The sequence below is a fragment of the Lissotriton vulgaris genome, chromosome 2_1 (genome assembly GCF_964263255.1).
Source record: "Lissotriton vulgaris chromosome 2_1, aLisVul1.2, whole genome shotgun sequence".
Classification (NCBI taxonomy): domain Eukaryota; kingdom Metazoa; phylum Chordata; class Amphibia; order Caudata; family Salamandridae; genus Lissotriton; species Lissotriton vulgaris.
In genome coordinates, this window is record NC_141687.1 from 1,125,588,298 (window position 1) to 1,125,601,070 (window position 12,773).

Consider the following 12,773-nt stretch of genomic DNA (forward strand, 5'->3'; position numbering starts at 1 on the left):
GCAGGGAGCCACTGAAATTCAAAGGGAATATTATTGGGTCCTTTGAAGCCATCTGCCGCCAGGTGGCAGATGATCTAAAATGTAAATCTACAAAGAGAGAGAAAAAGGTAGAGGGGAGGTTTAACAATGAATGCTCCAAATCACATCGAGAACTACATAAAGCTTTGAAAAAGGTTCCCCGTGATAGATTAGAGGTGGCTAGGCTTAGGAAACAGTATAATCTGGATATCCTAATGAGGAAAAGGGAAATAAAGAAACAGGCTTGGGAGGATCTGTATGAGAAAGCAACCTTGAGGGACAGCGCAAAATTCTGGACCATTGTCAATACCCCTCTCTTCAATGGGAAAGAAAACGCGCCACTGGAGGTAAATATCCCTGAGAAGGAATGGCTGGACCATTTCCAAAGAATCCATGGCAGCAACCTCGACTTAGGACAATCAGACCTAACACCGATTGACACACAAGACTCCCTACCAAGTTTTACCATTAAAGAGGTACAGAGTGTAATTGAGGATATGTCATCACAGAAGGCCCCCGGTCCAGATGGCGTACCCGCCGATATGTTTAAAACAAACTCAGCAATGTGGTCAGTTGTACTTACTAACGTTTTTAATGTAGTTGGTATAGACAAGGTAAGACCTCCAACTAATTGGTCACAGTCTGTCATCATCCCCATATTTAAGAAGGGTCAAAGGGGGGACCCTAGATGCTACAGACCCATATCTTTGCTAGATTCTTAATTTAAAATCCTTGGTAAAATAATACTAGAAAGAATCTCAGCTTGGACCACTGATAAAAACATCTTGTGTGAAGCTCAGTATGGCTTTCGATCTGCCAGAGGTACAGAAGATCAATGCCTTAATTTACACCTTATACTGAGCAAATATACTGTAGCACCAAGGGGGATGATGTATCTGGCCTTCATGGACTTGTCCACAGCTTTTGACCTAGTCAATAGGTCAAAGCTGTGGACAATACTCCTTGAAAAGGGACTGGACCGTGCACTTGTGGATTTTTTGGCGCGACTCCACAGTGATCTAAGGGCAACTATCCGCATGTCTCAAGAAGGGAACTGCACCGCCTTTTTTAAATCGGGAAGGGGAGTGCGCCAAGGGTGCATTTTGGCACCTATGCTCTTCTCCCTTTATATCAACTCGTTGGGAGAGTCCCTAAAAGCTGCCTCTACAGATGTGCCTCGCATGGGCGGTTCCGTGATGCCGGTACTGTTATATGCCGACGACACGGTACTGATGTCAAGGACCCCTAGGGGTCTACAACATCTATTAAATACATTTGGGGCTTTCATGCAAAATCTGGATTTAGTGATTAACGTAGGTAAATCACATGTTATGGCAGTGGGTACTCGTAAGAGTAACACCAGAACCCTGTCCTGTAATGGTTCCGCACTTACCAAAGTTAAAGCCTTCACATACTTAGGAGTGGTGTTCGACGAGAAAGGGACATGGGCACCACAAATCCAGAACAAGACCGCTGCAGTAAAACGATCATCTGCTGCTATACTGGGGTTTGCAAAACGCCTTGGCGGTAAACCACCAGAGGCTATACTATCAATTTATAAAGCTAAAACCCTGGCAATAGCCAGGTATGGAGCCTCTATTTGGGGTTATAAGAACACAACCCACATTCAAAGAGCAGAGAATATATTCCTGCGATCCGTTCTGGGCTTACCAAAATCCACACCTGCTTTCTCTATCCATATGGAACTAGGGGTGGGTTATATTGAAGACATGTTGTCCCTGGCACCATTAAGGGCATGGATTAAAACTTGGCTTAATCCCAACCTAACACTTAATCACAAGATCATCAGAGACTGCATGGGGCGGGATCGAGTGGCAGAGATAGAGTGGCTTTCATACATTAAAAAAATAGCAGGATACCTGGGCCGCCCTGATCTATATACTAACCCTGAAGGCCTAAAAAAAGATGACATGAGTTGGGTAAAATTGGAATACACAAAGAAAAGAGAAGCTGAAAGAGAATCATGCGAAATTACGAAGCCAACCGTGAGATCACATTTTCTGACAATTACATCTTTAGCTATCGAACCATATTTGGCGATAGTAAACAAACCTTTTCACCGGTGGCTCCTCACTAAATTTCGCTTCAATCAAGCTCACCTTTTGATGGGTGAATATAGTAAATGGTGTAAGCCCCATGAGAACGCCCCCTGCAAGTGTGACGATTTCTCAGATCAGGATTCTTTGCACTTTTTCTTTTTTTGTCCATTATTTAGAAATGCTAGAGAGAAATATATTAAGCCTATACTAAAAGATCAAAGGTTTACTCAAGTCAAACCGGCTTTTCTGTTTTTACAGCTAATGGAAACACCTTTAATTATGTATGGGGTAGCAAACTTTCTTACAACGTCTATTAGGTCCAGGCGAAAAAGACTTCAATCTCCAACTACCTGATTTAGCTTCTTGCAAAAGTCTGTACGCCCTGTCAGGGTAGTGCTAAAATGATTGTATTATAGGTTTGTAAATATAACTGTAAATAGATCATCCAGCAAACTCCTCAGTAGAATCTGTGTAAATGAAGTGAAAATATGAAGGAATCTATAGACAGTGCAAATATGATGTAAAATCGTTGTATATATATCTTGATTACTATTGGAAATTTGTACATAATGTCTCTTGTTTTAACGTTGTTTATATAAAAAATAATTTTTATATCCCAGTGATCAACTTTGAATGTATAGCATACTTTTATGATTTTAACTTAATCGAATAAATTGTTTTTGACTCTGACTCTGAAATGTAGGAGTGCATATTCTAGTCCTGTATTGATGAGTAACTACATGTATAAGTGACTGAATGTGTATGTAGACCTAGGAAATAGTGAGTGCTATGTAGTATATGGCATTCTTCCGTGTATGGTTTTAAAAATAGTAGTCAGCATTTTAGAATGGGTGTACCATAGTTTATATTAGGGCATCAGTATGTGCATCAGATTGTCACGTGGATGATGTCATGAGTGATGTGATCAGTGATGTCATTTGAGATTTCATCAGTGATGTCACTGACCATGTCCTGTGTGATGTAATATGTGACATCATCAGCAGTGCATTGCGGGTGCGCGAGTTATCGTTAGCTCAACTAACTATAACAGGTGAATTTCTCAGGTTTTATATGACTCAAATGTTCAACTAACTATAACGTCCCTAAAACCTATGGGTTTCTTAGTGAATTTCAAAGGTTTTTTAAATGTTAATTTCATATTTTAATGTTTATAAAACCTATATTTTTTCTATTCTATTTCTAAATATTTTGGAACTCTATTATACTTCTTTTTTTTACCTTCAGAAATTATATAATGTTTTATATCTTCTCCAAAAAATGTATATTTTTTTTGGAGGGGAGAAAACTGCACTCCCATACCGGTAGCGTACCAAGCTCCATCACCACATGAATCCTATCTGCCATATTGCTAAACTCGTAAATAATGCACATTTCGTATCCAAAGGGTTTGTGACACCGCGTCCACTGTAACATCATATATGCATGAAGTCACCCCAGGTGCTACATTGGTATCTGACAGGTACGCAGTACCAAGCCACGCATTACGTCATGTACGTATGGGGTCACGCCCGCTGCGCTTTGCGTATTCGACGAGTACACTCTGCCAGGCCCTGTGTTACATCAAAGACGTATAGTATCGTGCCAGGTACGCCATTCCCGTTTTTTATTTTTTCGTCTCAAAAGTATATCTAAATAACTTTAAAAAGTATATTAGAGCCTGGGAAAATCTAAATTATTTTAAACATTTATATATTTCTAACTGTAATAAACTTATATTATGATAAATATATTTTGTCAAAATGGCGTCTGGTGCGGCCTTCTTGCGCGCTCGGTGTCCGATTGCCATGTGGCCTTAAAAAAAAGCATTTATTTGGTTCATACCATTTCCCATTGTAACAGTTGGATGACCCCACCCATTTTACTCATTCTCTCTACAGCGTTTGATGAGAGACACCTCTTCTGCTTAGAAAGCTTTTTTGAAAAGTGTTTTCCTGTATACAGATATCTTATACTACACACAACATGCAACATCATCTTGATCAATATTCATGCTCTGTACATTAGCCTTCCACGTGTGATTGCCATGCATCTCAAACGCTCCATCAAAAAACAAATATGTGTTACACGATGCCCCTGGTGTGTTTGTGTGCACATTATTGTGCTGCCTTTCGGCCTGGGTATTGGTGGTTCTAAGGAGTATCATCAGCCATGGGCATACTGCACATCCTAGAGTACCTGCCATCTCATTAACGATAGTTTCGGCTCTCCCGACACATGCTACACTAATCTAAATTGCACACTCTGCGAGGTCAAAACTACAAAAGAAACACACATAAGTACACTTCCTGGCTAGACAGGAACTGAACAACGCCCAGGTCCCCGGAATAATTATTCACAACCCTACGCTGGCCTGGCGTACCCAAGCCCAGCCCACTTTGCGTATGTATAAATAGGATAAACACGACGCCACACGTCGCTCTTCTTCCACACTACCTGAAATGATATGCCGCATCCACCTCGCAAATCACAATGCGCAGTAAAAAAAAGAAATGGATCCACGAGGTGTTCACCATCCTGGCTATCAACACAGGCTCTAAATTGTGAGCCCTACTGCCCGTCGTCTACGAAAGGGATGCATGAGAAATACACTCTCCTGCAGTCAACACTCCATCTGAATTGTGAGCACTGATGCCTGTAGTGTTTGCTCACACAACAATGACAGCAGGTAAGCAGAGCGGCCTAGATACACAGGGCCTCCAATTGAGTGCCGTGCGGCGGGAGGGGTGGGGTGCTTCAGCCTGGCTACGCAGGTGTGAACAAACGATATTGCCTTGCGTAATGATGTGATCTCTGACCTCATTCAGTCTCATCGCTGTCTCATTTTAAAGACCTGCTGGACCGTACTGTAGGCCTGAGCTAGCGAGCAGCGCTGCCCTACAGACACCTCTTGAGTGCGGTGCTGCGGAAGGGTTGGGATGCATCGACCAGAGTGCGCACATGCGAATAAGCGATATTGCCATATGTTATGATGTGATCTTTGACCTCATTCAGTCACATATCTGTCTCATTTTAAAGACAAGCTGTACCATAAGGTAGGCCTGAGCCTACGGGCAGCGCTGCCCTTCAGATACCTGTTGAGCGCGATGCTGCAGGAGAGTTGGGGTGCATCACCCTGAGTGCGCACATACAAAAAGCGATGTTGCCGTGCGTAATGATGTGATCTCTGACCTCATTTAGTCACATCGGTCTAATTTTAAGGACCTGCTGGACAGTACTGTAGGCCTGAGCCAGCGGGCAGCACAGTCCTACAGACACATGCCGTTGGCTTTTAGGACACTGTAGTGAGCTCCTTACTAAGTGTACATGCACACAGGCTCCCACCACTGCATTACACATGCACATTATGCTTCTAGCATGCGCTCTGTTCCTTTGTATGTGAACGTTGATATAACATATTATTATTTAACCTTGTGTACTCTTGTGCACTCCAACTCCTCTTTGAACCATGATTACCACAGTTGGTAGATCGTACTTCAAAAACGAAGGATGCACTCATCTCCTATTTTCTATCAAGCTTGAAATAAACCTTCATTTACCTTCAGACGTTTCCACCATTAAATTATTTTTCCCTTTTCAGACATTCCATTGATTGCCACAAGAAGGGTGGAGCGGGAGCTGACCCCGCAATGATGCCCTGGCATTCTGACACCTTCCATCGTGGTATCAAGACACCATCCCTGACCGGAGACCTGGTCTAACGTACAAACATACCCCATACTAGGAGCTTGCACCAACATGTTGTGGGACACACCAGTGGTGGCAGGTGAGCAGTGAAGCCTCTGTGGGCAAGACCCACAATTGAGCACAGTGCGGGGGAAGGGGTTGGGGTGCAGCACCCTGGGGGCACAGGTGCATGCAAGCAATTTTCCCATAGCTAATAATGTAGGACTATATTATCAAAGAACGGCGATAACATTATCACCACTTAAGCGGCAGGAAACTGGTTCACACCAGAACCTGGGCTTCTGTGGGAATTCACAAGGGCATATTATCAATCCCTTATAAAGCGGCGATAATTTTATTGCCCTTCCTTGATAATATGGCCCTTATTCTCTGGCCTCATGTATTTAATTTTAAGGACTTGCTGAACCACACTCTTTCTTGGGGAAACCAGCATCCTAGACAAACGGATGACGGGAAGGTAAACAATAAGGGTTGGGTGCAATAGGCCGACCCTCTGTCTCCTCCTCCCTCTCTTCTTTTGACTCTCCCTCCTCTTCTCCATTCCACCCACTCCCCCTCCCTTCCATTCTCATTATAGTTCTTTCATTCAGACTACCTTTCTTTACCTCTTCCACATAGCACACATACTTAGTTTCATTTTTGTCTTGCAGGTTTCCTATGCTGCTTCCACTGAAGTCCAACCCACGTTTTTAATATTATACTGTTTCTTCTATTAAAGTTACATTTCTGTTTATTTGTTTTAATAAAGGTTACTTTTTTCAATTAAATAACTAAGTGTATAGGTCTTCTTTTTCTGACAACACTTGTCTATTATTTATTGTGAAAATCATCTGTTTATAGGAGATGATTTTAAGGACAAAATGATTTAATATTAGAGTGAACCAACCAAACATAATCTAACTGACTATTAGACAAATTTGTTTGCAGTTTTTTCATCTTCCTTTACACGGTAAGGAACGCGAAAGGAATCCGGCCTTCGTCTTTAGTCTTGTAAACCCGTCTCATTTATGAGCCCAATCGCTTGCATTTCAGCAGTATCAGACAACTTTATGAGCATTTATTATATATTATGTTTCCATAGAAATTCGCCGTAGATACAAAAGTGAGTTGAATAGAGGCGATGCACTGACGTGACATCCGATCCGTACCTTTTAAGACGGCCATCTAATTGCGACAGGTGATATTATTCCTAACGGCCGTGGGACGCCAGCAGCTATCATTTGCAGCGCCACGGACCCATTCGTTTGCAGTTTTTCAACTTCCTTCACAAGATAAGGAACGCGAAAGGAATCCGGCCTTCGTCTTTAGTTTTGTAAACCTGTTTCATTTATGAACCCAATCGCTTGCATTTCAGCAGTATCAGATAACTTTACGAGCATTTATTATATATTATGTTTCCATAGAAATTCGCTGTAGATACGAAAGTGAGTTGAAAAGAGGTGACTCGTGTCTGCAATCAAAGAAAGTTGTTCTCGGCGACCTTCATTCGGGAACAATCGAATGCGGCTCCCCTCGGTCTGACCTATCTTGTTGCAGTGGTCTGCTGAGAATCAAAGACTATTTATACTCACATGTAAGTTTAGCTTAATTCTTGACTAATATGGTAATCACTAATCCGTGAACTGTATTTAGATTAATATAGATACATCTATAGACACGAGAGCATGTGTAGCTCATGCTTTCCTCTTTATTTATTTTTTCTTTAATGACTGCAAACTATCGGCAGTAAAGAGAGGGAGACGTAACACAGAGTAGGCTACGTGCTCAAGATTTTACCTACCCTTGCAGACTTCTTCATGTTATAAATAGGTAAGCGTCTCTATTAACTATAACCAATACTAAACTATGCAACAAAGGAGACCCCTAATAACAAAGGATTTATATTAATACCATAGGTTTATCAATTTCCCCTCGAGTATTCAGACAAGAAATGAAAGGTTATCTGTATATACTAGATTAATAACAACTGTTTATGTTTATTGACTTCATCTCGACAAATAGAGAATATAGATGATATTTGCAAAGCAAATACTATTTTCTCCTTTTTTTGAAAATATTTTATTTTCTGTCCTGGTTGAGCCATTGAGGATCAGTATTCCATAAGTACTGCTCAGGCACTCGTAATCAATTCTGTTAGGCCTTTAAATAACTGGATTATTTTATCATTCTGTCATTTTTGTATTTTGGTGGCTGATATACATCCTTTTCACCCACAGCCAATAAATGGCACATTCCTTTCATCGTTAGAGTTTGCATTGCAAAAGAGAACACGATCTCCTTTCTAGCCATTGTGCAGAGATTCTGAATAGTAAGTATACATATTCCCTACTACATGGATTTAGTTATATCCATTAGGTAATTTCCATGATGTAAGATGCAAATATTATTAAACAATGATTGCTCAATTCCGATTTCAAGTCCCCTTTTCAACAGCCCACTATTAGTATTGCCTCATCACGTCAGTACTGTGACCCTTCGACAACATCGTCCAATACCATCAACCTTTGGGTTAGGGTTGGTTTTGTTGGATCTTCTCCCCTCTTTTTAAACCCCCCCTCCCCCTTTTTTCCAGCTCATTTGAGCTATGTAGCAACTGCTCAAATATATAAAGATTAACTTTGTATCTTGTCAAGCAATTATTACATTGCTATTGCAAATAGGGAAGGCGAAATTCATGAATTAATGTAATTTAATATTTTGTCTTATTTATTGATTTGAATAAGTCGTAAAAAACTATGCTTTATATGATAGGTTGTTAGTGAATGACAACGTTTTAAATTTTATGCAATTGAATGTAATTGAATGTATTTTTGATATTTCTTTTAACTGTATATTTCAGATATAATTTGTGCTCCTGAAGAAGGCGTTCGTAATAACGCCAAAACGAGCATCGAGAAAGTATTGTTTGCCACTTGTTAACCTTTTTTTAAATATATGTGATTATATCTTCTATGATAATTGTATAAATTATGTTTTCTTGGTCTTTGTGATTATTTAAAAAAAATAACATTAATGCATGTAATGTATGTGTTTTTTATATGAATAACTATTAAATGGAATACAGTATTTATATTTGAGGATTTTTTAAAGTTTTTTTTCATGTTAATAACCTTCCCTTTTGCTTGTTAGAATTGTGCTACTATTCACACACTTGTTATGTCCCTGTTATAGGAACTGATAATTCCGATCAGGGGGTCCTTGTTGTTTACATTATATTAGACAAATGAAGCCTGGTTAATTTGCAAATGCAGGAGTTTTATGAGTGTATCACTTTCTAACAACATAAGTACTGCCCGTTTGATTACAGAACAAATAAGGCACTGCCTAGGTCCACCGAGGCTTCAGGGACTGCAGAGGCCCACCCTGCATATTTAAATAAAGACCCGGAGTGTGGCGGTCCCCGGACTTCAGTTGGCCTCGAACAATTAGTAAACAATACCAGGAAGGTAGTGCTCCCCTAGGCTGCAAAATGTCTCTGTGTCCTTCCGCGCCTAATTTACATGTGACATTAAGATCCCCAGTCCTACAGAGACCCCACAATATCATAATTGGATTGGCCATGAAACATTACCCACCAGGGGCCTAATTTAAAAGAACGGGTGCGACCCTGCTTTTATTGTTTTGTTCTTTTCACTCCATTTTTACCATCCGCATCCCCTGTATTACAGCGATACGAGGTTTCTCTCCGCTCGCTTCAAGTAGTCGAACAAGTATTTGCTATCACAGGGTGGAAGCCATGCACCACCCTCTAATAGCAAACACAAATGTCCCGCAAATGCACACTCCAGGACATTGTATGACAGTGCCTGAGAGGACGCCCTCCCTAGGACCATGATGCATTTGTTAGTATAAACGCATACTAACACTACTTACACATGTGTAGTACAGCGAACAGAATACAGTGAAGAAGCAGAGGAAGTGCAAAATCTAAAAATATAAATCCTACTAGAAGTCGGATAACATAGTTCAATGAGCCGAAAACTCTGGCATGAGTAGAAACAGCTACACTAAGAAAATGGGTCTTCAGCACAACGCAAATAATTTTGAAATATTAAGTGGTGTCTTCTTTTTGCCATCTCCCCCTCGTCACCAAACGTATGTAGTGAAGAAGCAGACAGCAGTGGATCCAATAAGTAGATTTATTACAAGAAAACAAGACACCTGAAACAACCACCAACAGGAGCAGACAGCAAAGCAACCGTCTAGTCCAGCACTGTGTACAAACTCTGCAAGTTCCCCTCGTGACAGCCTTACATTCTAACATTACATACTTAGGGCCTCCTTTATGAGGCCTTGCGTCAGTTTTGCGCTTCCGATGCGTCACTTTTTGTGTCGCATCAGCGGCGTAAAATAGGCCTCCTGTTACACACTATTTACAAAGTGACGCATCTAAGCACTTTGTTAACCCCTGCGCTACATTATACCTGCATCAGGTATATTGTATGCAGGGGGGATGTTCCCCCGCAAAAGGCCTTGTAGAAGTGTTGTCATTTCTAGGACGCCGTTGTGTCAAAATCTTGCGCCTCCCTCACAACAGGCGTAAGACTGACGCAGACCCTTCAACATGGGGCTTGCCCCATGTGAAAGGACGAATTGCTGGAGTTGTGTCACTTTTGTGACAAACTCCAGCAATGCGTCACTTTTGCGCTTACAGATACGTCAGAAATACTGACGTATCTGTAACTCCTTGCAACATGACGCGTCATACATTAAATATGACGCATCAGGTATGTCGCAAGGAGTGCGCACTGAGAAGTGACGCATCGCTGCTTTCATGCAGCGATGCGTCATTTCTCATAAATGAGGCCCTTAGATTCTAGTAGAATTACATACTAACATTCTACTATGACTTACATTGGAGTACTACACAGAGCACATGACTTTACGGCAATGAGCTCATGGTTTCATCCACGAGTCTTGAGACCAGTAAGGCTAAGTCTTTTGCTTCCCACTCCCTATATTGTATAAAAGTAAACTAACACTTCTTCTACAGGTATGCTACAGCGCCCAGAGCACATCACTTTACAGAAATTAGCTCACAATTTAGGCTCATGGTTTAATCCCTGAGTCTTCAACACCAGTAGGGGTGAGTAGGTTGCTTCCTACTCCCTATATACTATAAACGCATACTAACACTACTTACAGACTTATACTACAGCGGCTAGTATCCTACTGCACCCAGAGCCCATCACTTTACAGCAATCAGCTTGGTTTCATCCCCAAGTCTTCACACCGGTAGGAGCAACTACTTTGCTTCCCGCTTCCAGTATACTATCAACACACAATAGCGGTCAGTAGTTCGCTTCTCACTCCCTGTATGGTATAAATGCCTACTAACACTACTTGCACAGGTATGCTCCAAACACCAGACCACATAACTTTACAGCAATGACCTCATGGTTTAGACTCTCAGTTTCATACCCTAGCACCATATCATATCAGCACCATGCCACTCTAAGCAACACCGCACTTTCAGACTGTTAACAGTGATAAGTACCTACTGGCGACTGCCAGTAGATAATCAAGAACAAATTACAATATTTCCTTGATTCTTTTAGCTTTAGCTTTCTACCTGCCAAATTTGGGGTAATTCCGTTAACCCGCAAACACGTTTTGGGACCCCGTTTTTTTCTTGGCCCCCCTTAACGAATCACCCCCAAACTTTTAACATAGGAGCTGATATCAACAAAAAATTAGTTTATAAAATGTCGCGAAGATTCGTCAATGGGCGCCATAGTTATTGGGAATAGAATTTTGCCATTTTCCTATGGTAACTAGGTCCTAACTATACCTACCTACTGGCGACTGCCAATATATATATATATATATATATATATATATATATATATATATATATATATATATATATATATATATATATATATATATATATGGCAAAGCAAAGGTGGTTACAGCTGGAGCACTCTGCAGCGGGTGCAAGCGAGGGACCAACCACAGGTCCAGGAATCTTTTTTCCGCAAAATTAGAACGCTGCACTCGGTGCAGAGTTCTAATTTTGCGAAAAAAAAAAAAAAATATATATATATATATATATATATATATATATATATATATATATATATATATTCAAGGTACGTAGATGTGGGGTTGTGTATAGATCATCTGTTCTCACTTACCTTTCCAAATTTGGGGTTTTATATTTTGTCCTCAATATTTGTCTACCTCACATTTATGGTTTTGATATTTAGGGTGCACCCTCCCTATTGCTAAAAAGTCTGTAGTTTGTATGCAAGGTAAGGAAAAGAAAACTTTAAAAGTGCACAGTTGTCTCACTCTAATTTCAACAATTTAAAATGTTTGGGTGAAAGCTCTATGCACCATCAAGCTTATTACCATAGGAACCCTTTTCTTCTCCTGCATAGTGCACAGCATGCACAATTTCACGAAGATAACATTGTCTTGTCAGCCCAAGAATAGACTTTGCCATTTATTTCTACAGGTGCAGGGTAGTTACAGCTTATTTTAAGGTTTGTTTATTTGAGGTCTCCAGACACCAGGGCTGGAAACAAGATTCAATGTAGTTCTTTTAAGCTCTTCCCCAAACTTGACTGTCTTTCCAATTAATTCATCTCATTCCATCAGACCAAATGCCAACAGCTAGCTTCCCTGAACAGTCTGACTCTACCCCACCAACATTAAAAAGATCGAGTGAAAGGTCTCTGCTCTATTAAAGAGTGGTTAGTTTGACAAATAAATTAGGTGCCAGGTCCCTTCTCAGAAGGCCACTGCAACTTGTCCCCTCCATTGCCTGTGATAGAGTTGTCAGTGACCGTACCAACACAACTCCTAACCATGAGACTCCTCCAAGTGTGAAAATTCCAAGAAGGGGGCTATTAGCCTCCTTCTCACCCATCGTGAAGGCAACGGCCATCATTTCAGCTACCCGGTCTCTCCAGCCATGTGGGGAACGGTGTACAGAGACAGGGACCACAAGACCCAGCAGCCTTTGCCTGTCGCCTGCCTCGGACG